The sequence below is a fragment of the Rhamphochromis longiceps genome, linkage group LG13 (assembly GCF_057381845.1).
Source record: "Rhamphochromis longiceps isolate RC_006_pf linkage group LG13, R_longiceps_female_GT1.1, whole genome shotgun sequence".
Lineage (NCBI taxonomy): Eukaryota > Metazoa > Chordata > Actinopteri > Cichliformes > Cichlidae > Rhamphochromis > Rhamphochromis longiceps.
Window position 1 is genome coordinate 2479416 of NC_140569.1, and position 27230 is coordinate 2506645.

The window sequence follows — 27230 nt, forward strand, 5'->3', positions numbered from 1 at the left end:
ATAATGAATTGCAGTCGTCCAGCCTGGAAGTAATAAATGCATGAACTAGTTTTTCAGCGTCACTCTGAGACAGGATATTTCTAACTTTAGAGATGTTGCACAAATGGAAGAACGCAGTCTTACATATTTGTTTAATATGTGCGTTGAAGGACATGTCCTGGTCAAAATGACTCCAAGGTTCCTCACAGTGTTACTGGAGGCCAAGGTAATGCCATCCAGAGTAAGAATCTGGTTAGATACCATATTTCTAAGCTTTTCAGGGCCGAGTACAATAACCTCAGTTTGATCTGAATTAAGAAGCAGAAAGTTAGCGGCCATCCAGGTCTTTATGTCTTTAAGACATTCCTGCAGTTTAACTCATTGGTGTGTGTCATCTGGCTTCATGGACAGATAGAGCTGGGTGTCATCTGCATAGCAGTGTAAATGTATGCTATGTCTTCTAATGATGCTGCCTAAGGGAAGCATGTATAATGTAAACAGAATTGGTCCTAGCACTGAACCCTGTGGAACTCCATAATTAACCTCAGTGTGTGAAGAGGACTCTCCATTTACATGCACAAACTGGAGTCTATTAGATAGATATGATACAAACCACTGCAGCACAGTACCTGTAATACCTACAGCATGTTCTAATCGCTCTAATAGGATATTATGGTCGACAGTATCGAACGCTGCACTGAGGTCTAGCAGGACAAGCACAGAGATGAGTCCACTGTCAGAGGCCATAAGAAGATCATTTGTAACCTTCACTAAAGCTGTTTCTGTGCTGTGATGAGCTCTGAAACCTGACTGAAACTCTTCAAATAAACCTCTGCAGATGATCTGTTAGCTGTTTGACAACTACTCTTTCAAGGATGTTTGATATAAAGGAAGGTTGGAGATTGGCCTATAATTAGCTAAGACTGCTGGGTCTAGAGATGCTTTTTGAGTAAAGGTTTAACTACAGCCAGCTTGAAGGCCTGTGGTACATAGCTGATCATTAGAGATAGGTTGATCATATTTAAGATCGAAGCATTAATTAATGGCAGGACTTCTTTGAGCAGTTTTGTAGGAATGGGGTCTAAAAGACACGTTGATGGTTTGGAGGCAGCAAATATTCAGAGAAACAAATCTCTTTCATTTTTATCTGTCATCAGTTTTCTGTAACTCCAAACGAAACACATGACTGTCACACCCACACATCATACTCATCATCATCCTCATCGTCTGACCATCGTCATCATGATAACGATCGTCGTTCTTGTTGAGCGATGATAATGCTGTTCGTTTTGGAGCCACCAGATGGAGCTAGTACCCTCTCCTGATTGCATTTCAAAATAAAAGCCTGCGGGTTTTTGAGCAGCAGAGATTGGACTCAGAGAGGGGTGAAGAAGGGAAGAGATCTCACTCTGCCACCAAAAACAGCTCTTAGACTACATCACTGACTTTCTAGGCAGTTATTTTTGTTAAAGCCCCAGATTGCCAGTGGCTAAAAATATAAAGTAAGTTTATAAATTATTTTTAAATCAACTTTCCAGATGTATAAAAAAACCTCAGATACGATGCTGACTCGGAGGATTGTGTATTTATGTGTTTTTGTAAAGATAGAAAAAGAAAATATGTCGCTCAGCTTTTAGAACCGACAGGAAGCCCAAACATACATTTGTATCATCAAATACCATGTTTTGAATTAATAACATTTTATTTATTGTTTTAAATTAGCATTTGAATCAGTATTACATATACCTCATATAATAGTATTATTATTATTATTTGCAATGGTGAAGCTCAGCATTTATACTTTCTTTATTTTTTATTTTGCTGAATCATTGAGACTGAAATAATTAGAATGAGATTTTACAACATGTGTTTCCTTTGCCCCCGAAAATACCAAAAGAAGACAGTTCTTTATAGTCATAACGAACGTGATGATTTATGTCATAGTTCATTAACATAAGCCAAATCACAACCACTGAGGCACTCATTTATTTGTCCATATACTTTTATTTATTTATTATCTCACTCCTTTTGCCTCTTCTTATTGTCCTTGTCTTCAGCGTTGTGCTGCTCTGTTGTTGGTTAATTGGCCCCTTGGGGATAAATAAAGTCTTCTGATTCTGATGATCAGGACCAGGTAATTCTATTTCTAGATTGAAGGTTTTTATTTGCAATTTGCGCACAGGACCAACAGTCCATGCACACTGGAATTATTGTGCAGAGCCCTCCAGGTCAAGTTACACTTTTTACAAGATATAGACAAAGCAAATAAAAAAAGGAAAATAGAAATAAAGGAAGGAATGTAGCAATCATAGTGAGGGTGGTAATACACTTCCTAGTACTGGATTAGATTGGATTGGATAAAACTTTATTAATCCATCGGGTGGGTTCCTCCAGCAAATTCAGTTCAATTGCACGCGTAACATTGCACTTATTAATGAATCCTTCATACTACACACGTTCTAACTTGCAGGTCATTCAGGTACACAGGATGCAAATAATGCTGGACAAAGAGAAAAAGGAAGAAAATAGAGAAATAATTGTTTGGGTTTTTTTAAGGAGTGAAAATAGGAGAACGCGAGAGCCTCACACCTGGGCCACTCAAAACCTCAGGTCCTCTGAAGTTACCTGAGAGGTGAAACAGTGAGCGCGTGCAAATTTTCCACACACCCCTCGTTCCGACCGGAAGTTCGGCTGGGTGTTTTGTGCTGCACAGTGAGTCATCGCGAATACTAGGAGACGATCTCTGCCTGGTATTCGCTTTTCTGTCCAACAGCAGCGCAAACCCGCAGAGGCGAGCGGAGCGCACGGAGCGGGGGACGCCAACGAAAAACGTCTGGAAATATAGATTTCTGTGCGGGATAACGGAGGCTGGCGCGAGCTCGAACCGGACTTACAGGATGAAGTAACGCGGGGGAAAAAGGTTCGAACATCCAGGAGACAGTAAAGACACAGGAAGAAAGGTGAGTCAAACGATCCCAAACTTCAGTCCAGACGGCGGATCTGAGCCCGACTTCTGAGCGTCGTCTATTTACTGGAGCACACGCACTCCCTTAGGATTTTTATTTTTCAGTGAAGCAGCTTTAAGTAGACCCGTGTGTGTGTGGGTGTAAAATAATTTTAGTGTGTTTAACTGTGGATGTAAGTTAAAAAATGAGAATTAAATTTTATCCGTGTACAGATTTTATTTCTGTGCCAGCAGATAGACGCATCCCCTCCTTCTCTAACTGCTGTCGTGGAAAAAAAAAGTTGGCTGTAGTTTTGCTGCAGCAGAAATTTGGCTCGTTTTTGATTTAAAAAGTGACAGATTATCGCTTTAAACTCACAGGGGCTTTATTTAAACCCTAGATTCGGACTATTTTGGGGTGTAGGGGTGTTTTCGGGGGCGTTTGGTGAAGTTTGTTTCGGGAGAATTTGTTTCCAGCTCGGTTAGCCGCATTCCTGTTAGCGCTGCTAGCTCCGAGTTAGCTCTGAGCGGGTTTAAGGTGCTGAAACGAAGAAGAAAAACTGGTTAAAGTTTGTTGTCAAAGTTTTTTTACGGCGCTTTTCGTTGCTGACCTTCAGTGTTGTTAACCTGGTTAGCATCGTGGGCTGGGCAGCCGTGTTTCTGTATGTTTACCTGCTTTAAACTCTGATTTTTGACCCACCTGAGCAGTCAGGTAAAGCCACCTGTGAGCTCCAGGTTTCCAGGCTGCTTCGGCGTGTTTTAAGGTGGTTTTGATCTTAGTTCTGTCTCTTGTTTATTCCGCCATGTTTCTCGCTTTTAATCGTTCACGTGTCTGCAGCTCATAATCAATACAGTTCACTGATCGACTAATCGATTAACTATCGCGGCTTTTATGTCTTTGCAATCTGAGAGGTTTTATAAGGCAGCATGAAAGAGTCACTTTTATTTTCTTGTACCTCCTTAAAAAAATCTTAAAGTACTTGTTTAAAATACTTTAAATTTAAACTAAGGCCATTTCCTATTTTTAAAATGCGCGGACATGGGAGTAATCTTTCCAATAATCTGTTTATCAGACATCACAGATTTTAAATCAGCTTAAAAAAGTGCTGCTGTAGTGCAACAGCAGGATGAAAGAGTTCCCGGAGAGGCAGCTGATTCCTGAGCACCTTTAATGTGATGTCATTCACACCTTTCTCTAATAAAAAACTAAACACCTGCACATCCACCTGCCCAGCACTGTGTGAAACAGTGAAGCCGTCCTCTAATCCAGGTGTGTCAAACTCATTTTACATTTGGGGGGGGGGGCTTGATTTTTAACTCACGGTTTCTGTTAAACTGCAGGATCTAACATTCAACCACATCTGGCAGCTCATACTGGGAACAGTTTAATCACCTGTATATAAAACCATTACTGGAACAGCCCAATCATGAGGCACATTCATCTGTGGCCTTGATTCAGTAGACGTCCTCCAGGTTTCGTTGCAGCACAGACTCTCAGGGTGTTTGCTCATATGAAAATCTCAAACACGAGGCCGACACTGTAGGAGAAGTATGTGGGTAAAAGCGAGCACAGTTACCTGGACCAGTTTGTTTTATTCAGTAAAAACGGTGTGTGAGCTCTTTAACGATGCTCTGTCATGTTCAGCTCATATGTGCGTTTACTCACCCCTGTCGTGTTTGATCATTGATGACCAATGCAGAAATAATAAAGAGGAGATTTAACGTCACAACAATAATAATTTAATCCAAGTGGTCTTTAGAGTCCTTAGAATTCTCTTAAGATGAAATGTGACGTGAGGTTTTCAGAGTCGTTGTGTCAGACGTTAGTGTGAAATGTAAAAATAACTGTTGAAGCGTTTTTGGCTCTGGAGGCAGAGCGAGTCCAGATGTGCAGGGAAAACACTGAAGCCCGAACTGCCCGCCTTGTGTGGGTGAATGACATGAAATTGCCAAACATTAGTTTAATTTACAGCAGGAGTGGGCGATATGAGTTATGTCCCAATATTTCTAGAACATTTGGGATCATCCTACCAGTGATGCTTGCATCTCTGCAGCAGCGTCTGTAAATGTAAAAGCAGCGACTTTACAGACAGTGACGAGGCGTTAGCACTGGAGTTTACATGTGTTTACATGTGATTTGCAGCATCTGCTCGATGGTGTGTGCTGGGTGTTGAAGTAGCTCCTGCTTTAGGTACTAAATCATCATCATCACAGGCTGCTCTCGCTCTCAGACATGTCTGGCCTTGTCTTGCTGTTGCACACATTAGGGAACTTAAACATGACAACATGACGCTATAATATCAGTCCAAGTTTTATACCAGCGTTGGTGCCGATGATATGATTATAGAGGCACATGGTCGAACATCGCCTGAAGAGTTTGTGGCATGAGAACTGCAGCGTGTTGGGATGGTTGCAGTAAAATCCTGCATGAAGCGATCCTCGTACATGCTAACGACCGTCTGTTTGATTATTAGACCACAACCTTTAGATATACAAAATACACGAGTATTTGGGTGTTTAGTGCTGATTTCCTGGTTGTTTGCATGTTTGCTTACTGAATATGGATGCAGGGATAATAACACACATATTATTTTCACTGTAAGCCGACTGCTGATGCCTCGAATGGGCCTCAGATAAACATTTTTGACCCGCATCGCTTTAGGTGGCGTCTTTTAATGGCTGCTGAGGAGAGGAGGAAAACCTGTTTGGCTGCCCCTGTGAGACCTGGCTGCTGGCATTTATCTGCCTCCTGCATATGGGTCATTAAAAGGTCTTCAGTGACAATCAGGAAGAAGAAGCTTTAGAAATGTTGCCGAAAGTAGATGCCAACCCTCTGGGTCGTCTTCTTTGTTTTGTCTTTTGCTGCGTCTTTAACTCTGTTAATGGTACAGAATCTTTTAATATTGTTTAATGCCTGTTTGAGTATTTTTAAAAGCCTGTAGAATCTGTAAAGGTGTATATAGCCTTGTAGGGGTTTTTAACATGTTTAGAAGCTTTAACTGTGTCTGAGTTCTGTTTAGTGCATCCAAAGTCTTTAAAGAGTGTTGTGTTTAAAGTCTAAGGGTGTCTAAGCTGGATGTCCGTCTGTGGTCTGTTGAGTAGTTAGCTTTGAGATGCTAACAAACAGAAACCAGACAGTCTGTGCACGCATCCAAACCTCCACAGTGTAAACGGCTGAAACCACCAAATGATGTCTTCAGGTTCCTTTTTCCTGCCTGCAGCCTCACGTACTCTGTTATAATAAATATAAAGCATCATTTAAGTTTCCTGTATTTTAAAAAGGTCTACAGAAAGCATCGATGTCGTTGTTGCTCTCACAGCCTCTACCTTTGCAGGCCGCCTCCTCTTCCTCCTCCCTGATAGGGAGCAGAGGCACACGGCAGGGCAGAGAGGGGGTGTTAGAAATTAAAATCTAGTATTATCCGTATGTCAGGCAGCTGTACATTCCTCAGCCAAGCCCAGATCGCTGTAACCGAAATAACACTGACAGCAGGCGAGTGAGCGAGGCCACAACAAGAGAAACAGAGAGAGAGAGAGAAGGGGGGGGGGGTCTGAAAAAGATAAGACTGGCAGTCGCCGCCTCCTCCACCACCACCTCCTCTTTGTGTCATAAAACCACTGAATCTTTATTTTTTGAGTCATGTTTATAGTTTAAAACAAAAAGAAACATAAAAAACTCTTTAAAGTTTCAAGTGAAAGTTGTTTTTGTTTTGTTTTTTAATTCTTTTTGTCTTCTTGAAACCTAAAGACGTTCCCAGGGATTTGTGATTTCTTCTGTTATCCCATAATTAAATGATCTATACTTATAAAATGACACCAGTCCTCTGCACTGGGACCAGACCAGTGTACAGAAAAACACCAGTTAATGCTAATGGAGTCTTGCAGGGTAGCTGAACCCTGTGTCCTTGTGCAGCCACAGATTACATTTTCTTAGCCAAGTGTGCAAAGGTGTGTTTGTCATCTTCAAACAGTCGTCCGTTTAATCACGGACAAGCCTCACGCTCTTATTTTGAAAGTTTGACTTTTTATCTAAACAAAAGGGGAGGGGGCATTAGTGAGCTCTTTTGTGAATGGGGTCCAGGTCACACAACCTTCCCAACCTCCAAGCAGTCTGAGATGGCCTCCCCTTCCTGAGCCTGAGGCTACGTCCACACTAATGCGTCTTTGTTTGAAAACACTGTTTTCTCTCCGTTTTGGCCGCCCGTCCACACTGAGACGGCGTTTTCCCCGAAGGAAAAAACAGCGTTTTGAAAACGCTCTCGAAAACGAATACATTTGAAGGTGCTTATGTGTCGCAGTGTGGACAGAGAAAACGGAGACTTCATATCAGTCTGCTCCAGAGCTTTTCTTCCTTTTTCTAATTCTCACTCGCTTTTGCAACTTTGTACTTTTGTGTTACTCGCAGCAACAACTCCACCTCATTGTGAGTCCATTTAACAAACTCGGTGCTTTTCCTCAACATTCTGCTGCCACGTTTCAAAGAGACGGAAGTAAATAAGCGGCAGACAGAAATGAGGCAGGGCAAATCTTCTTGCGCTTCACACATGTGCAGCACTGGAACGTAAGCGTTTTCGGCCATTTCAGTGTGGACGCACAACTCTGTGAAAACAACTGAACACGCTAGTGTGGGCGTGGAGCGTTTTCAGACGAAAACGCCATTTTCAAATCTATCTGGGCCAGTGTGGACGCAGCCTGAGGGAGGTCTTCCTTCCCACTGTTACCAAGTGTTTGCTCACAGGAGGTCGTCTGATTGTTGGGCTGTCAGTATTTACAGTATAAAACACCTTAAATGTGACTGTTTCTTGTAAGTTGGTCCTTTGCAAATAAAACTGACTTTAGCTGAACTTAAAACATTGAATAATTCTGAAGTGCACACTCAGGCCTGTGAGTCCCGTTCAGCCATGGCTCATCTCTGCCATTCAAACACACTTCGTATACTGAACTGTACATTTATTGTCTTTCAAGAAGTCATTTTTATTCAGTGTTTTCATAAAAGCCTCATTTTTATGCATTTCTGCTACTATGGAGAACACGTGAGTTGAAGGACCAGTTGGAAACCTTTATCCAGCTGCTGATGTTGTCATTGCTCAGCTCTGCAGTCTGAGTATCACTGAAATGCAGCCACGTGCTCGTTTGACGTTTTCAATCATTTCCTCTCTTTCCCCCACGAGCTTGCTCCCGTCTCTGTTCCCGGCCTGCACCACTACACTTGAGCCCCGTTCCCATTCGTACCTGCTCGGATCGACTCCCCGCGGTTTTCAGGGTTTTCCATTAGGTCATAGTACCTGCTCGCCAGGGGTCCCAAAGCGATTCGTACAGATATTAAAATGTGACGTTGTCAGGCTGCATGCCATCGATTGGCTGGTCAGTGGCGTCACTCGATGAGTCACGAGCGCGTCTAAATCACGAAAATCAAAACCACCATTTTTGAAACTGCTCAACGTGGGAAACGGCTACTCGTGGTCCCCGGGTCTGACAAAAAGCCACGGACCGAGCAGCAGGTATATCGTCGTGACCGCAACGTGAGTCACCGCGCCCTCGGTTATGTCTTCTCAGGCGCTCAGAAAGAAAACCAGAGGAGGTGAATCACCCTGGAGACGGGCCGTAGCTGTGATGGTGGTTGATGTGGTATGGCTAAAAAATCCCAGTTTGAGTCTGTGATACAGGAAAATGCCATCCCTGCACACACGTCAGACTGTGTTTGTGGGAATTTTGTGTTCAAACTATAAAGAAAAGAAGATGATGGAGATAAATCTGACTTTTGAAGTTTGTTGTCCCACAGATAAGCCCTGTCCTTGTATTTGAATTTTAAAACTCAGACTCGCCGTGTGGCTCGGGTGGAAGAACGCGTTACTTTGCTGGTTTGTCTGTTATTAACCCTTGTGTGGTGTTCATATTTTTGTTACTCAGCCAGTGTTCATGGGTCTGGTGGACCCGCTAGAGTTTTGGCTTTCCAAATTAACACTATCAAACAATTTTATGTTAAATTACTCAACAGATGTTTACTTCATCCCAATTACAAGACATATGAACAGCAAAGATGGTTCATTTTTTCCCTTTACCTTTGTTAGATCACATTTATGAATTAATGTGCTTCTCGTTTTTTTTTTTTTTTTTTTATAAAATGTTATAAAAAAATAAATCCGTTATAATCAAGTGGAGTGAGTGTAAAGACACAACACATTTACACGTGAAGCAATATGTTTCACAACTAAATGGCATCAGCTGCTCATCAATGGTGACATTAGGCCCAGGGTTGTAAAACAGGGGGAGGTGGTGCACACACTTATCCCACACTGTCCTGATGGCAGCTAGCTTGTCTCTCTGCCGTCGAGCTGGTCTGTCGTCTCTGTTATCAAAACGGATAATCCTGGAAATTTTGTGGAAGTTTTCCAGAGACACTGATGCACGGATAGGTTCTTGCCGGTTTCTGCATCCCACAGGGATTCTGTCGATTCCCCTTTGGACCTTAAAACTCCTGCAAGGATAAAAACCCCAAAGTAGGCCTTTGGGGTTCTTAGATGAATTTGGTCCATCTCCTTCCACCTCTCTCCAAAAACACACCTTCCTTCTAGATTACTGCAATCCAGAATAATTTTCTGGATGGAATCTGGGATGAAAAGCTCAAATGAAGACTTGATGTCCTGCACATGAGTAACTGTCAGCCGTGTTGGCCCTGGCTTATCACAGTAACAGCTCTGCAGGGTGGCTCATTTCTTGGGCAAGAAGACCATTCAATTTCACCAGTTATTGACATCCATATTTCTTCACTTGCTGTCTGGTGGGCTTGTTCTGGTCCTGGAGCTGGCTGCAGATGGGGTACTCGTCTTCGTTTTGTTACTAAATGATGCTCAACCTCCTCTTCTTCAAAGTCACTGTCAGACTCTGAATTTTCAGAAATGTGAAATATTCTGAAACCTCTTTGTCAACATCATCATCCGAAGCTCCTCTCTCTTCCAAAATCAATCAGATGGCCCTCGCAGCAGATAATCTTTTGCCATCTTGATCAGTTGTGATAAAGAACCACACTGGCAAAGTCTTATTTATAGTATTATGCCCCTAATTTGCAGGTGGGACAGGGTATGAGAAAATAAAATTTGGATCCCTCAAGAAAGAGGGTAAAATGTGCGGGAATGTCAGAGCAGACAGTGTTGATAGTTGAATTTTCAACAATGCTGCAACTTTGTGCGGAGCAGGAGGGGAAGAAAACACTATCAGCAGCACCAGAAAGGAGGAAGACAGAGTGTGGGAACACAGGACCTGCACTTTCAACACTTTTATTAGACCTGGGTCCAGTGGACCCGAATACCTTGTATGTAATGTAAATGCGTGGGGGGAGGTACAGTATGAGGTCATTGAAAATTAGTTCAGATTTATGTTCTTCAGAGAAAATAAGCCAAAGCCAATGAATTTCAGGTTGAAAAAATAATTAATTGTTTAATTTTTCTTTTGAGAAAAACTGAAAACGGGTCTCACAGACCCGAACACCATACAAGGGTTAAATAGGATTAGATAATGGATGAAAAAAAAAATGAACAGCAGAAACTTTTCTCTTCATCTGAAACACGTCTGTGAGGCTTTTTAAGATGTCGTAAACAGCTCTTGGTAAATGGCCTGTATTTGTATAGCTTTACTAGTCCCTAAAGACCCCAAAGCGCTTTACACATCCAGTCACGCACACATTCACACACTGGTGATGGCAGCTACAGTGTAGCCACAGCCACCCTGGGGCGCACTGACAGAGGCCGGGCCCTCTGACCACCACCAGTAGACAACAGTCTCATCACATGTTTGCCAGCTTCAATGTTCAAAAGTCAAACCATTATTTTTAGCAGCAGTGTGTGGACTAACAGGCAGCTCTGGCCTGTCTGATTGTTTTTGTGGATAAAACTGGAATAACAGAAGATCCGGGACTCTGAGCGGTGTGAGCCACGAGGTGGTCAGAGGAAACGCTGGCGACGTGTGTGTCGCTGTTTCACATCCGTGCAGTCGCCCAACAGAAGAAAGTATAAACGAGAACACAAAATTATTAATATCAGGCGCAGGCGGCTGCAGAAACTGTAGGCGATTTGTTAGTGATTCATTATTTGTGAATCATCGTGACACGGCAGCTAGCCGCTGGTTTTACAACGTCAGGTGACGTGGTCGGTGGTGGGTGGGGCCTTAAAACTCACGGCCCAGCTCGCTGCTGGAATCAGATGTTCTGTTAAAGTTGGCGTGCTGCTGTGCGACACGCTCGCGGTGTCTGATTTAGGGTTTTCATGCTCAGTTTGTGTCGTTTTGATGCTCGGGGTGTTTGTCTGGTGCTGGCGTTATTTCTCCACGATAACCTTAAACACTGAGGCAGGCTGATGGTGAGCAGCGAGCACACAGGAGAGCTGAAAGCAGTCTTCTGGTTGTTCAGGCTCCTTTTCGGGCCCAGCTCTGTTATTAAAAGCTGCTTTACAAACTCACTGAGCTTCCCCCCCCCCCATCTGTTTCTCCTCCTTCCCAGCGCTCCGTCTCAGTTTTCCCTCTCCTGGGAGACTTTCCACCCTCGGAGGTTGAGCTCGGGGATCTCTCCCTTTTCCTCTGCTCTATTTCCACCTCTCCTTTTCCTCCTCCTTCCCTCCCTCCATCCTTTTCTCGGAGTGGGTTTCCAGTCTGGCAGGCTGGGGATCAGATTACTCGGAGTCTCGGAGGCTCTCTGGCGAGGTGGCATTGCTGGAGGAGGAGGGATGAAGGTAGGAAGGAGGAAAGGAGATCGGGTTTCACATCTCCAGCGCTCCCTTCTGTCTGCCTCGCCTCCCTCCTCCTCCTCTCCCCCCAGCAGCCTGGAGACAGAGTGGCTGAGCCAGGGAGGAAAACATGCAATCCACCCTCCTCCTCCTCCCCCCCTCCCCCTCCATGCGGCCAGCCTCTGTGCAGATAAATAAAGGCAGTAAATGGGAGCTGAGCGCACAGAGGGACGATTCTTCACCTCCGTCCCTGCAGAGAGATTTCATGTCCTCCTCCTGAGCGTTTTTCCTTCTCCTGGATTTGTGGCAGAGGTCACTCGGGTGTAGATGAATCAGTTTGTGTCCATGCGTTACTTTTTCTAACATGGTGACCCAAAGTGTGGGCCGAGGACCCCTGATGGGCTGCTTGGATACCGAGGAGGGCTCGGGCTGATTTATAATGAATACTGTTTAAGGAATATATATAATAAAAGTTTGGTTGGAGATTTTTCTAGGTGAAATCTTTGATGGTGATTCAGATGATTTTTCTTTCTCACTCAGGTTTTGTAATTTAGTGAAAAATGTCTTTGAAATATTTATATTTTAACACAAAGCTGAACTAATGAAACATTTTTTTTTACAAGTAATGTTTAATGTTCTTCCTCTTCTGGCCTGTTTTTGATCCAGAACTTGTTTTGTGTCTTATTAGTGGAAAAACCTTAATCTGGAAAATAACGATGTATGATGTAAATCACCCTGAAGGAGACGCCTCAGCTTCAGCTTGTGATGCTGAGAGTTGTGTTAAAGGTTTGTGTTGTCAGAACATAGTTTGAACTGGCCTGCAGCAGTCTGTGTGAACGACTGAGCTGCCCACCCGCTGCTTCTGTAAGCATGTAAGCCTGCAGCTTGTTGGATGTTGGAACGTAGTGTAAAATGCTCCCTATGAATTCCCAAACTGATGAATGCAAATAGCTGAATTTATCGACATCAGCTGAAGGTCGAAACCTCCTCTATGCTTCGACCTCGTCCTTCCTCCAGCGGCTCCAGCAGACCTTCAGTGGTATCGATCTCAGCTTTAAATACACACCACCCATCCCAGTAAATAATTCAGCAGACCCCCCCCCCCATGAAGACAGATGAATACCCTCTCTGCTTCACGTCAAACCGGCTCTTTTAAATGTGATTACTCGTGCGGTCATGTGACTGCAACGAACAGGGCTGAATTCCTCGACTTCAGATATCTGAAGTCTCACCAAACCACAGCAGAGGAATCGGAGCTTTCTGTCCCCTCATCACAAAACCTCGTTACAAAACAAGACTTTACAGTGTTTGAAGCAGAGTTGGTGTCACCAACTGGCTCCAGTCAAGTTTGTCTCACTCTGGTATTATTGTGGGGTCTTTACTTTAAGTGATTTGGTGCTGTGTAAAGAAAATTGAAGTGAAATTTCAAGCATGAAGTAAAGATGATGTATTGGAGCATCTGCAGACCAAACACACATTTCCTGGACATTTATAGACAGAAATGATTTCTTTAGTTCTGTTTGACCACAGCTCTCTACATAAGTATGACTTCATTCTGTCAGTTTGTTTTTAGCAGAAGTTAACTAGTTGAAGTGAGTCTCCTTTAGGAAATCTGTTGTTGTTTAAAGGAAGTCTGAGGTTGTCTGACTGATTCATAGGAAGAACTGTCAGACGTCTGTTTCAGTTCCTCCTTCATTCTTCAGGCAGATTTGTTTTTCCTAATCCTCCTAGCTGGTGGGGGCAGTGGTGATGGCCCCTGACCTCCATCCTGACCCCTCCCCTCCGTGTCCAGCTCGTTAACGGAGCCGTCTCCTCCCCACCTCGATCGTGGACTCAGGATTCAGGTGACGGTGGATCTCTGCCTCGGTCCTCCAGCCTTCATGCTGTTTGCAGTAATCAGTTTTGCACGAAGTTTAATGTGTGCACTGGGTTGTTCTCAGAAACGGCTGAATCTTATAGACCTACACAGCGAATAAATGCCTGAGCAGCCCAGGCTACCAACACACAGACAGTCAGCAGGTAACCGTACAATCTGTTTTTGTGTTTCGGGGGAAATAATTGTTACAGCATCACGAGCATCCAGCAATCACACGTTCATTTAAACTCAGATCTTTTTTCCTCATAAATTCAACTTTTTTTATTTGTTTTTTGTGAAGGGTGTGTTTGAGTTTGGGCTCAAGTTTTTTGAGTTTCAGAAGACCGAAAGCTTCTACGGCACTTTCTCTATGTGAGAACGACAGTTCATCGTTAATCAGCTTCATTGAAATTGTTGTAATCTGCTCTGAGTGCAGGTGGAGGCGTCTGCTGGACTGAGCTACAAACGTCGTCGGGTTAGTTTAGACACAAGTATCAAGCACATTGTCGTACGTATTAGTAAAGGTTGGATTTCTTTGTCGTCTTTTTAATGTCAAAGCAGAAAATCTTATGCGTGAGTGTCACATTGGCGCTCCCTCTTCATTTACTACCCTGTTCCCACTCTTTCTTTTGCCAGTTCTTAAGTGGTGAAAATAAGCAGAGTCTGGTTTTTAAGTGCTTTAGAAGTTTGAAAATAAATCTGAAGCTGAACTATGCAAACTGTTTGAGGACCGAGCCGTTACAGCCGAGTGTTTACGGTCCTTTTCTGTCTCAGTCGGTTTGTCTTGTACGACCGGCACCCCTCAGTTTTCCCACTCCGCCCGGGGTCTGTGAACACAGCGCCGCTCCCTCCTGGTTTCTGCTCGTTAATTTCAATTAGCTCTGGCTGCCGGCTGCTGTTCGCTTTGATGCCATTAGTGTCTCATCCCTGCGCTCGTCTTCCTCTGTTGGTTTTGTGAAAGCTGGGATCTGAGACGTGGGACATCTGAACGCTTTGCGTCCACTTCCTTGCAGCGCCGTCCAGCCCTGCGGTGCACGCTGAAGACTCCGACGCTGTGGAAAATGTAGGTGAACAGCTCAGTACACCTGTCACCGCTGCAGGTGAGACAGTTGGAGCAGTTTCCACATGTTAATTGTAATCTGCCCGAGCATCACTAAGAGCATCCGACAGGAAGACGAGTCACATCATCAAAGTGCAGAATTGAGGTCAGGAGGGTTGGGTCAGGTTAAAACGTCATTGATGCTCTTAGCTCCTCCCCCTTTAAGGAAGCTGTCTTCTGATTGACCGCCCCTCGTAAGCACCGTGACCAAAGGCAGTGTTTGCATTTGTAGTATTCCACACGCACGGCTGATTGTCGGGCTGCAGCGCCTCGTTCAGGGTCGATCCTCTGATGTTTGTTGTGTTCGGGGGTGGTGATGTAAAACGGCGAGTTTGGTGGCCAGCGGCACTGGCGGTTTCTTTGGGAATCAGGTTGACGCAGTGTGGCCTGAGGCGAAGCAGACGCACAAGCGCTATAGCGAGGCTTCAGCGGCGTTTAAATGCTGGACTTTGTTTTCTCTCCCCGCTGCAGACAGACCTCCTCCTGAGCTCGTCTCCTCTCTGGTCCTGCCATGTGTTTGTTTATGTGCCGGCACAGCTCGGGCGCTTTGCCCGTCTGCTTTCACATAAGGACGACTGGTTTCACTGCTTTCCTGTTAGACTGTGGTTTCACAGCATCTCACACGTCACTCAAACGCTGGAATTTGCGTGTAAACATCAGCTGCCCCGGAGCACTCTAAGCCCAGTTTAAAGCAGAGCTGACGGTGGCGGCTGATTATTAAAAATGAGTCTTCAGGTGGGCCATAAGGCAGGTTTTTAAACTGCTAGTACATCTACACGTCAGGTGATCACAATACTGTGAACTGTCTCGTTCAGTTTGTTTTGGACAGGAGGAACGACGTCAAGGCCAAAGCTGTGAGAGGTGTGCATGAGGTACACTATCAGAACTACAGCTCCAGCTAAAGGCAGGTGGACCGGACGTCCAGATCTGTTTATTGTCCTTATCTGACCAATAGCGTGGCTGCTGATGTTCACTGACAGGCTGTGCAGGCAGGTTCTTCTGTTTTGAGTAACTTACCTGTTTGAATTTAGTTAAATGTCCAAAATAACCTCTTCAAGAATGAATTTCAGCTCCCATCTGAATCCATGTTTATATTCTAAGAATAATTCGGAGAGGTGTGTGTGTGTGTGTGTGTGTGTGTGTTAATAACATGCAGTCAGCATGAACTGAGCAGCTTGCTGTTTCTCCCTCCCTCTCTCTGGCTGTCGGGCTTCCTTTAAATAGCTGGTTGGTGTAAACAGCTCGCCGTGACGGTAAATCATCACGGGCATCATGAGCACTCACCCAGAGCTCACTGTCACCTGACTGGATGGATGGCGGGCTGCTTCTCATTCACTTCTTAAAGGAAACAGCCTCCACCTTATGACCATAAACATCCACGCTGTTGCGTCTCCACAGACCTGTAAACACTGCCACATTTGTCTTACTGCCATAGGATCTCTGTTTGTTTTTAAATAAAGTTTGGAGTTTTATTTTGAAAGGCCGAGCAGAAATGCAGCTGAGGAATGCTTTGACATGTGACTGATGTCCACGCCAGGATCAAACTGGCTGTGTGAGGCGTTTATTTAACCGCCCTTCTGACTGAAGAGGATCAGAACAGATGATCTCACTTAGAGTAACACAAACATCGCCACGAGGACTTTCTGGCTCTGAGTCGTTGAGACCTTCAGTTCAGCTCATCTGGTCGAAACGATTGATTTCAGCTCGAGTCCGGTTATCAGAGTGGAAGCGGTTTGTAAGTTTCACGCAGTCATGGTAAAGCGTTCAAGCAAGCGTGTTGTTTCCCTCACGGCTTTTCCAATGTGCACTTTTTTTTTTTTTAAACTAGGTCTTTTTATTAAGAGGTTTTCCTTTTATACATATAAACATATATATTATACATCTAAACAGGAAGAAAAAAGGATTACAGATCTGTACATTCGGGTTAACTAGTACATTTAGGCTGTAAAGTGGGTTCAGAAATGTATCTTCAGCTGTCAAATAAAAGGAGAAAAAAAGAAAGAAAAAGGGAAATATAAACAGATGTATGATATTTCCCAAAGTAACACAATCCCTGCAAAATAATCCCATTCATTCCCACCCAGGTCACTGCCCGACACCTGAACACTGATTTCCACACCTGACATAAGAGAGTTTGCTGAAAAATTCTTATAGATTTTGAAATTTCCCAGTAGAGTTCTGGAGTGAGTGTCTTATTTGACGCCATGAGGTCATATAACCACAGTTTGTGAGTGGGGGGGGAGCGTCCTGCCACCTCAGTAGGATTGCCCTCCTGGCTAACAGGGAACAGAAAGATGTCGTCTGTTTTTTTTAGAGGCGTAGAAGCACCTCATTCCCACTGATGCCAAACAGAGCAAGAAGGGGGCCAGCGTCACACTGAGAATCCTGGACAGGTATGAAAAACATCTGTCCAGAACTGAACGAGACTGGGACAAGACCAGTACATGTGGACCAGTGAGGCTTCAGCAGTTTTGCATCTGTCACAATGTGGAGTGATTTCAGGATGGATACGGGACAGTCTGGATGTTGAGAAATGGGCTCTATGCACCGTGTGAACTGGATTAAACAGTGGCGGGCGCATAATGATGTTGTGTTGACATGTTTGAGTATGGAGGCCCATGTTTCGTCAGAGAAGGTTACGTCTAGGTCTTCTTCCTACAGTGTCTTGAGCTTGGATAAAGAGGTATGTCTCAATATGTCTGTGAAGGTTCTCAGTCATCCAGGTCATCATAGTCAAAGGAGCTTGCAAAGAAAAGCGTCTGGACTTCTTTAAGTTACTTGAAGACGTTTCACCTCTCATCCTCTTCTCGGATGAGAGGTGAAACGTCTTCAAGCAACTTAAAGAAGTCCAGACGCTTTTCTTTGCAAGCTCCTTTGACAGGTATGTCTCAAATTTAACATTTTATTCTAAAGCAGGGAAATCAGCCCTCTGTTGGTTGGATTGAGTCGTAGGATAGTTTCTAATAGTGGAGGCTTGAGCCTGGAGTCTGGGAACAAATAAAGTGCCTGGCTTGCAAGTATCTGAAAAAGTGTGACGGTGGAAGAATATATTTGTTAGCAAGTTGTTCAAATGATGCTGGTTTGTTGGCTATGAATAGGTCCTTAAAGCAAGTAATTCCACTTCTGTGCCGCTCCACAAACCCACCGTCCTGGGTCGAAGGTTTAAAGAGATGGTTAGATGGGGCTGAGAAGAGTTTAAAGTATGTCCTAAACTGGCCCCATATTTTTAATGAGTGTACCAGTACGGGGTTGGGGATGGAGTTGAACGACGAGGATGAGAGTGGAGAACAAAGTGCAGCTGGTAAGGATATACTGTTGTCACTATGCAATTCCATAGTCAGCCAGTCAGTCGGGACGGGTATTAACATCTTCATGGGGACCAAAAATTGGTAGTTTTACTATACTTGTGGGGACATACAGCCCTCGTGGGGACCAGGATTTTGGTCCCCTTAGGTTTGAAGGCATTTTTGAGGCTCAAAATGTGGTTTTAGTGTCAGGGTTACAATTAGGTTATGGTTAGGTATTTAGAGTAAGGGTCAGGGTTAGGCATTCATTTTTGATGGTTAGGGAAAGCATTATGTCAATGAGATGTCCCCACAAGGGTGGGTGTGTGTGTGTGTGTGTGTGTGTGTGTGTGTGTGTGTGTGTGTGTGTGTGTTCGTGTTCCTGTCGGCCAAGCTTGTGACCGCTCTCGTCCTCGGACATCTATTTTCTCCCCTTCTCTTCTATAATAACTCACCGCTGACGGGGTTTTCTGCCACACACACACGCGCGCGTCTGGTTTGCTATCTTCGTGGGGACATCCCACTGACATAATGCTTTTCCTACCATAGTAAGAGCCCGAACCTCTAGCTGAGTATTAGTTTTGGCAGCTGCACGTAGGTGTAGTGTGAGGAGGAGGGACTGCTCACTTAGGGCCCTTCGACCTTTGACCTTTACAGCAGTTTGTTCAGATTTGTGTGATTAGTAATTTGCTCTGTAGCATTTTGGACTACTTTCACAGTTTGAATGTGATTTTTATTTTTTTACATATATATTTTATATACGTGTGTGTGTGAGTGATTTTACTGGATTTTAAGCTCCATTAAAGCTCAGACTCACTCGCTGTTTAACTCAACTCGAGCCGAAGAAAAAAAGGCAACAGGTAGCTGTTGTTGTTATTGTTTTTTATTGTTGTTGTTGTTGTTGTTGTTACTTCTACAACAATTATTATTTCTGGTTTCTGGACTTGGACCTGACTCTTATTTTGTTAGACTGGCTGTGGTGTGAGCAGCTTCCTGTCAGTCCTCGGTGTTGGACTCTCCTCCTCTCGGCTCTCTGGGTGTGAATATTAATTTGCTCTGAGGACATGGGCCTCCTCGGCTGCATAAAGCCTCCTTTGAGGAGGCCTCTGCGCTCAGATAAAAAGGCTTCTGTGCCCGAGGAGGAGGCTCCCCGTCTGTCAGCCACGCTGTTCCACTTATCTGACATCAACACTGAGCTAATGATGAGCTGCGTTCATGCCCGGAGAGCTTAAGGAGGATTTTTTTTTTTTTTTTAAAGGTGGTCCTTCAGAGGGTGCACAGTCTTGGAAGGTGGCGTTTGGTCCTCGAGGCTCCTGGGAACACTTTCATCAGTCAGTGAGGACGATGATCCGGACTGATTTGAACCCGTGCTTTCCTGACCTCTGTTTGGGTTTTCAGCCAGGCAGAAAACGCTGCCGCCTTAATGATGATTGATGATGTTAATCAGGTACACGTGCTGCAGGTATGATCATCACTGAGTTATAACCACGTCGTTGTTTTCCTCTCTCTCAGCTGCCGCCGTGATGTTGGCTTGATCTGACTTCTACACTACGTTTCCCATGGAGCCGTGTACCGAGAGGCACATTATTCCACCATGGACTCAACAGTCAGGTACACACACACACACACACACACACACACACACACTACACTACACTGATGTGTCACATCTGCAGAAAATACAAACAAACTTTATATTTTGTGGACGGCTGCGGTGATTACTCTGATTGCCTGGGCCTGTCTTGCGCTTCAAGGAGATTAACCTTTGACCCTAGGGTTGTTTAAGAAAAGGCTGGCCAATCAGGAGGCTTCCTGGCTTTTAATTGCAGGCTCTGATTGGGTCATTGGAGCTGTCATGTGGTTTGATTAACAGCAGAGCAGGAAGAGCACTGATTACAGCAAGCCGATGGCTGCATCGCCATCTGTGTGTGTGTGTGTGTGTGTGTGTGTGTTGTAGGGGAAGTGTTTAAGAAAAGCTCTGGAATGTGTGTAAAAGGTTAAATCTCCCTCAATGACAGTTTTTTTTTGTGTTCTCCGGTTTGATCGTCTCTGTGCTGTTGATCTTTTAAAGGTCAAAAATGTTGACAGTCAGGTTGGAAAGGAGGATCCTGTCAGCTCGGCGCTTCTGTCTGATATTTTTGGGCTGAATCGTGACACACACACCTTAGTACAGCCTAATCAGAGTGGGCGGGGACGCATGCTTACTTTGCTGCCGTTGCGTCCGGCTGGCCTCGGTCAGTTAGTGCTGGTGTCACTGGGTGTTTGAAAGGATTAGACGAACACGTTAAAATGGAAAAAACAGTTTTCTGTGATGGGGGCGGGGCTACAGGAGTTGGAGAGGCATTATGTAATGTCACACCAAATTAGGGCTCTAACTAATATCGAAATACTGCTCAGGTCTCAGCAGGGGAATGAGTTACTGTGAAGATGATGATGATGATGATGATGATGATGAAGGTGGCCTCGCTGCTCTTTGGGCTCTGTAATCATAATCGGGTCGACAGTAATGCAGGTAACGTGCTGCGAGGACTGCCGGACGGTGTTCAGCATGAAGACGTTTTCATTTCTTTTCCTCTTTTGTTAAAAGTGAAAAAACTTGAAGCTCCTGTTTGTTTGTAATCTCTGTGTTTGGCTCGTGTTGCCTTCAGGGTTAACTTTGATGCGACGCAGTGTTACAGCTGCAGACGGTCTGATTCTTTGGCTTCCTTCAGTCGGTTATTCACTGATGTTTCTGAAAAACAGCAAAGCCAGCTCGTTGTTAGTGTTTTATTATCAGCGTAGCTATCTGTGACAGGACGGCCATTAGCAGTCAGCCTGAGAGAACACTTTATCAGACGCTCACGTAATCGGCTGCGTCTGACATTCGTTTGCTATTTTTGGAGATTGTTGACATGTTCTTTGTCACTCGGTTAAAGCTGGAATCCTGACTGCAGTTGAACCCTGTCAGGTTTGCCCTGCGCGCCGCCGCATGTGAATGAAGCGTGGAGGTGGGGGGGCAGAGCTCCTCGGGGACATATGGGAGCGATTTGGTGCTGCAGACTGGCCGGCTCTGTTTGAAGGTCTGTCAGCGAGCTCAAACTCAGACGCCTGAGTCACCGCGCGCTGAAACAAAGGCAGCAGTCGGCCTGGTTTCAGCACGCAGTCACATACTTCGAGGAAAGTCACGAGTGGCGACGAATGCTCGGGGAAAACTGAGTTCATCACAGCTCGTGGATGGATCTGAGATAAACAAACGTGGAGAGATGAAAGCAGCAGCAGTAACAACAGATTAAAAGTGTATATTTCACCTGTTTTGAAATAATTTAAGGCCTCACATCGTTCCTGCTCTCAGGAGTCGACAGAAGGAAGCTGTGAAAATGTTAATTAAACTAATGACTGATGTCATTACTGTACAGCCACCTCAGTGGACGTGCTGACGATGAGCACTGACCTGGTTGGCTGATTAACCATCATTAACTGCAGTGAAGCCATGAGTGAGATGTCCCAGCTGTTAGTCTAACGTCCAGGCGTCCATGCAAAGAAGATTTATGAGCTTTAGCTGAAACTCACGATCAGTGATTTCTAAACTACATCTCAGTGACGTTTTGTACCTCAGGCCTAATTGCTCGATCGTGATTGGACCAGTAAATACACCCTACTATATGATGATGGACCAGTGTGCTTGAACCAGGCCAGTGCTGGTTAGTGTGAACACTGATCTGTCATTGAGTGATACACTGATGAGTGCAGGGCATCATTAACAGTGTCACATGGCTCTTTAACAAACACTGGCAAAAAACACACTTTTTTGGCTCCGTTTATTTTTATATCCATATTTGCAGTTTACACACACACACACACACACACACACACACAGGACCACCTGTATCGTGTCGTTTGTGGCCTGGCTGCATTTTCAGCGTGACACGGTGAATGAAACCATCCAGCCTCTCTGCACAGTCCAGTCTGACCAGACCACCCACACACACACCCACATACACATGGACACACACACCCACACACACATGGACACACACACACAAAGTTACCGTCATATTTTAGTTGTATTGTGTGTGGGAAAACTTGTTGGCGCTCAGGTCTCTGTAGTTTCCCCTCCTTCATACTGGGATGAGACGGTTTTAGCTCCACCAGAAACAAGCTGCACATCCTTCAGTGCACTTTGGTGCAGAGCTGTGCAGCCAGTCTGAACTTCTGTTAATCCCACCAAACAGAAACAGACGGTCGTCAGTGAACAGAGCCCACCTGCTTCTGTCTAACATGGTGAACATCTCCAGAAGCTCCATAGAGCCTCGTTTTCTCTGGATGAGCTTGAGCGTGACCCCCCCTACTGGAAGAGGATGTCCAGAGAGTGAGAGTGTTTCTGTTTGTAGCATGGCTTCACTATAACTGTAGAGAGGAGCCCAGGGCGGATGGATGGGCCAAAGATCTGTGATAACTGTGGCAGGATGTGATAAACGCTCTGTTTAAAGAAGGAAAGTGTGGAAGCTGAGGTTGTTTGATCCAGCATGAGGGGAGAGTAACGTAAAGCACAGTCCCATTTAACCCCGTTTACATTCAGCAATGATAGAAGTGTTTCAGTACGAGCTGAACTGGTTGACTTCCTAACGTTTGTCGTGTTCTCCTTTGTGATTCTTTATATTTTTCACAGGTTTTTCTGTGTTTCAAATATGTGCTAAAATTCTGGACCTCTCCTCTGCTGCGTGGTGAAATGCCAGCAGGACGCTGGTTTCCTGGCCCGGAGAGCTGCAGGGTGGGGGTCGGTGTTTTCCATTACCTGCTCCCCACATTCCAGCAACATTTGGAGGAGGAATGGGGGGAGGGCGGAGTGAAAAGCGAGTCTGAGGGGGAGGTGAAGGAGGAGGCTGTTAATCGAAATGCAGCAGAGATCAGCTGACTGTGGCTACAAACAGAAATCCTACTCTCGCTCAGAAACAGATTATTTAATTTGCTGGCTATAAAAGTGATAAAGCAAGGCTGTGATTGGGCAGACAGACTTTGCTCCACGTGCCCCTGCAGGGTGCATCACACAAGACAGTTAAAAGGGAGTTTTTCCTTCCCACTGTTGCCAAGAGTGTCGGGTTTCCTCTGTGTGGTTGTAGGTCTTTACCTCACGCTGACTGATTTGGTGCTATATATGAAGCCCATGTGAATTGAGCTTTGGATGGGGTTTATGGGCGGGGCTTTTGTGGACAGATGGGGCGGGGCTCAGAAAGTTGAAAATTACTGAGAGGAGAGCTGCAGGTAATCATGCCTGCCTCAACACGGCTTGGCTGCTGTAATGCTGTTTTCTGGAGTCGGCCAATGATCTCTTGCTCGTCTTCAGCTATGAACATGTAACACCTGTCCTGTCTTCTCTTCATTGGCTTCCTGTTCATCACAGAATTAATTTAAGCCCTAACACTGGTTTATAAATGCCTTAATGGTCTTGCTCCTTCATACCTTTCCGAGTTACTTCAGCCTTATATTCCTTCACGGACCCTCAGATCAGCTGCTGTTGTTGTCCCAAAATCGAGGCTTAAACGTAGAGAACGAGCCCAAAACTTTGGAATACGCTGCCTTTAAATATTAGACGGGCATCTTCGTTTCCTGTTTTTAAAATGCTTTTGGAAACGCAGCTTTTTTCGATAGTGTTCAGACTGGCTTGAGTTGATATGGTTTTATGTGAGTGTCCGTGGTTGTATCTTGTGCTTCTGTTCAGCACTTTGGGCAAACGTTGTTTTTAAACGTGCTATAGAAATAAACTGGGTTTGGATAATGCAGTTTGCTTTATTTACCTTCAGACTGAAATATTAAATATGATTTCATTATGCATCTGATTTGAGGTGTGTGTGTGTGTGTGTGCGTGTGCGCGATGAGCCGTTGTCTCTGAGAAGTTTTACTTTTAGTGCTGTTGTGTGTTTGTTTGCTGTGCCTCTGATTGGATTTATGACCTTGGGGGAGGATGGGGGGGTAAATCTGGATGTTGGGGGGTACCTCGTGATGGCTGGGGTCGGCATGTTTAGTACCTCCCATGAAGCCACTTTGGTGGAGGTAACTGGTTTAACTGGGAGGGCTGCCTGAGCGTCCTCTCCCCTCAGGCGTGCGATTCAGGATCATAATGTTGTTTTTATGATCCGAGTGTGTTTGTTTTATGACTCAGCCGTGGCACACAGCACTGGGAGTGATGGATGGACTTGTTTCTATGGCGATTAGCATGATTAAAAACGCTTAGGGATCCTGAACTAAGCGGATCTGCTGTATTATCATATAACTGGGACCCGTGTTAGCCTCTGTCTCCAGCTTTGATCGTAATCAATAAACGGATCGTACTGATAAAAAAAATAAAAATAAAATAAAGATCCCGTAAACCTGCGCTGCCCCTGTGGATTGTGGGTAATCTGTGCTGCAGTAACACGATGATGAAGAGTTGAAGTAAATGTTCCTCCTCCGGTTTGGTGCTGCAGCCGCTCTGCAGATCCTCTGTCGGCCTCTAATGAAATTAAGCCTCGCTGCTGCCCGCTCTGCCTCGCGCGCGCACGCACACACACACACACACACACACACGGTGAGGGCGTGTGCCACTGAAGTGAGGCTCAGGCACTCTGTGCTTCAATTCCCCCAAATCATTCAGTTTAAACCAAAAGCATCGTTTTCTTCTGCGAGCGCACCAACGGGTCAGACTCGGACACTAAAATCAGCTCTTTGTGATGTCATCGACAAATTGAAAGATGCTTTCAGAATAAAAGCTCTGGCAGTCTGTGTCTGTGCTGGCAGCCCTCTCATGATAAATCTTACTTAATAAGAGTCTGGAAGACATCTGAGTTGCTCTTGGCCTTGACGTCATGTTACATCTGCATGTAGGGTCACCTGATGGCAGCTTAAAGTTCATCCTGTTAATAAAGTGCTAATAAACCCAACGGAAGAAGAAGAAAAGGTGCGTTTGAGTTAATTTCTGGGATTAGATGGAGGATAAGGATTAGGGCTGGGCGATATGACCCAAAATTCATATCTCGATATTTTTTAGCTGGATGGCGATATAAGATATATATCTCGATTTTTTTTTTTTTAAGCCATAAAGTAAGAACAAAAAGAGAGTTCTTAGTCAAAGCTGTGTCCCAGATGTCACACAGGCACTTTTATTAACATACAGCACAGATGTACATGAAAAATTACTCAAAATTAAATTATGAGCATTCATTAAATAATAATGCTCCATAAATAAAAGAAAACAATGTTGTTTTTGTGCTAAACAAAGAGCTCACAATTGTGCAGTCAAAATGTAAACTAAAAGACGCTGAGCGTAATAACAAAGACAGACAGATTTCACAGCTGCTCTGTTCCCAAGTTTTACTGTGTGACTGATAGCCTGGAGTTTGAAATCCGCTTCATAACCACGTCTCTTACAGGTGCCATTTATGGTCCTTATACACACACAATACGGTAATATTACGTTGAAGCACAGTACGTATCACTCCGCGAAGCTCCTCGGTAGCCGTAATGCGCCGACAATCTATCAAGCGGTGCAGCTCCGTAGCTTACCAAAGTCGTACTCAAACATTTTTTGACAGATTGCTGAGCGCCGTGTACCACATAAAATCAGTTCGCAGCCATCAAGCACAACCAGAATTCATACATAAGGCGCGCTATCAACTTTTGAGAGAATGAAAGGATTTTAGGGTTAGCGCGGTTAGCTCGTTAGCATGTTTAGCTCGTTAGCACGTTGACGCCGTCCAGCCCCACGCATGGGGCGATGCGCAGTAACTCGTTAACGGAGATTTGCCGTGTCCGTCTTGTCGCTGCCTGCACGTGAAGCGATGGGGTAGGAGGGGGAGTTGTCTTCAGTGAAGGCGAGGCGGAGTAACGTTGCGTAGAGACAAAAGTGGACGAAAGAGAGGCAAACTTGTGGCTCCACAACTATAATTATAACGTAACATAGACTATATCGATATAAAGGATATTGTCACATCTTATATCTCGTATAAAAATATATCGATATGTTTTAAAAACTCGATATATCGCCCAGCTCTAATAAGGATGGAGAAGAATAGGATTAGGAGAAGGAAGATGCAGGGGGGAAGAGGCCCGCAGCACTGCTCACCGGGGCTCGGGGTATTCTGGGTATTCTTATGCTAATCCATCGCCAGGGAAGAGGCACAGAGCAGCCAGGCAAACAATGGCAGTGGAGCCAGAAAGTCTGGCCTGCAGTCTCCCAGGCCCTGAAAGGCATGTCAGGCAGGGCGCCGACACCAACAGGAGGCTGCTGCAGCACCCAGAGGCCCGCCTGCAAGGAGGGGGCCCCTGGAGGGGCCGGGGAACGGGGCCAAGATGGAGGCAGAGAGAGATGAGGCGAGAAAGAGAAACCTGATGGAAAGCTGGAAGGATGGGAGAGAGGAGGGGGAGAAGGGAAGGCAGCAAATGGAGCATGCTAGGAGAAGAGGGAGTAAGATGAGGAGCAAAGGAGAGCAAGGAGGAAAGAACGAGAGGGAGAGATGGGATAAAGGGTTAGGGTAGCTGGTCAGTTTGGCCCATTCAGGCTCCCATGCTCAGACGAGGCTTTATGGTGCCAGTAGAGCCTTCGCTGCCGCTGCAGTGTTCTCCTAAACGATAGACATCACCACTCAGACAGTAGCATGTCACACGTGCTGATGAAGAGAAGTCAAAACCAGAAGACCAGAAACTGTTTTTACAAAATTCTTTTGACAAAAAAGTTTTCAAACAGTTCCAACATCCGTGTGTCTCTGAGCTTCTGTGCAGCATTGTCATTAAACGTGCCAAAAACAGGCATGACTGTGCTCACACGATGCACTGCAAAGATGGCCTCACGATGTGAGGATGGTCACGTGACACCCGAGACTCTCGCAACGCAGCGAGCATAAGGACGGCCTTAGCCCCAAACCAAACGCCAGAGCAGCTCAAACTGCAGTTCCTCTAGTGTCCACCGGAGGCTCCAGCAGTCAGTCCCCATCGACTCAGAATCAGAAAGGGTTTTATTGCCAAATGTTGAGCAGGTTTACAACATTAGGAAATTGCTGCGGTGCTTAGTGCAAACATACTGTCATATAACGCTTAAATAGACATAAAAATAAGAATTAAAAGTGCTAAGTAGATAGATATATACATGAGTGCAGGTGGTGATGAGTGCCAAACATGGAATGATGCAGTGAACACAGACTCCCATGTTAAATACGTTTAGGGCCTGATACAGGAGAGGAGAGGTTTGAATTGAGTTGGGTCTGTGGGACACACATGTGGGTGGTTTCTTGGTGTCGCTCACTCGAGGAGGACACAGCTGTACTGCTGCAGCTAACGGACGGACCTCCTGAAATCGGCTCAGGAAGCCTCGTAACTGAGAACAGGCAGCCTTGATGCTCTC

The 27230-nt window shown here is 45.0% G+C and overlaps 1 protein-coding gene across 10 annotated transcripts in view; it reads left to right on the forward strand.

Annotated features, from left to right (window-relative positions):
• The first annotated feature begins 2742 nt into the window (after window positions 1–2742).
• The window catches only part of LOC146655158 (bone morphogenetic protein receptor type-1A-like), a 40252-nt gene continuing 15764 nt past the window's right edge, over window positions 2743–27230 (forward strand). For 6 of the 10 annotated variants that reach the window (XM_085427842.1, XM_085427841.1, XM_085427843.1 and 3 more), the window contains exons 1-2: window positions 2743–2939; window positions 19391–19489. The gene's annotated coding sequence lies outside the window, so the exon portion shown is untranslated. Of the gene's footprint in view, window positions 2940–19136; window positions 19210–19390; window positions 19490–27230 lie in introns of all 10 variants that reach the window. The other 4 variants (XM_085427847.1, XM_085427848.1, XM_085427846.1 and 1 more) reach the window with 2 other exon arrangements.